We start from the raw sequence: 510 nt of genomic DNA, 5'->3' as shown, positions 1-510 counted from the left end.
TAAGTGTTATACATTTTATCCCCACTTATTCATTATTCTGTCAATTATTTAAAATATTCCAAGCAAGCTTCTGACCTCAAAGGGTGGTGCATGGGATTAGGGCGATGTTTGAACAAAAGAACACTGTTCCTCTCAAACTCCTTTTAAGATACATATGATTAATTATATTGACATTATTAATCACTGAGGTTTAATTAATTAAACAGTTCGATATAGTTCCTGTGCATATATACAGGACTGTCCAAAAGTTTTAGCCAGGTGTGAAAAACTACTGTAAGGTAAGAATAAATAAATATATATTTTTTATTGTTTATTTTTATCAATTTACAAGATGCAAAGTGAGTAAACAGAAGAAAACTTTAAATCAAAGCAATATCTTGTATGAGTACCCTTTGGCTTCACACCGAAAGTGTGTGCATTCCAGAGCGGTAGCTTCTCCCCGCGTTTTAGGACAGGAGGAGGCGTGGCGGTGCATTGAATTAAATAGCACCGCTTCCACGCCCCCCCCCC

Source organism: Nanorana parkeri, unplaced genomic scaffold (assembly GCF_000935625.1).
Source record: "Nanorana parkeri isolate BGI_ZX_2015 unplaced genomic scaffold, ASM93562v1 scaffold2458, whole genome shotgun sequence".
Lineage (NCBI taxonomy): Eukaryota > Metazoa > Chordata > Amphibia > Anura > Dicroglossidae > Nanorana > Nanorana parkeri.
Note: the sequence above shows the minus strand (reverse complement) of the source record.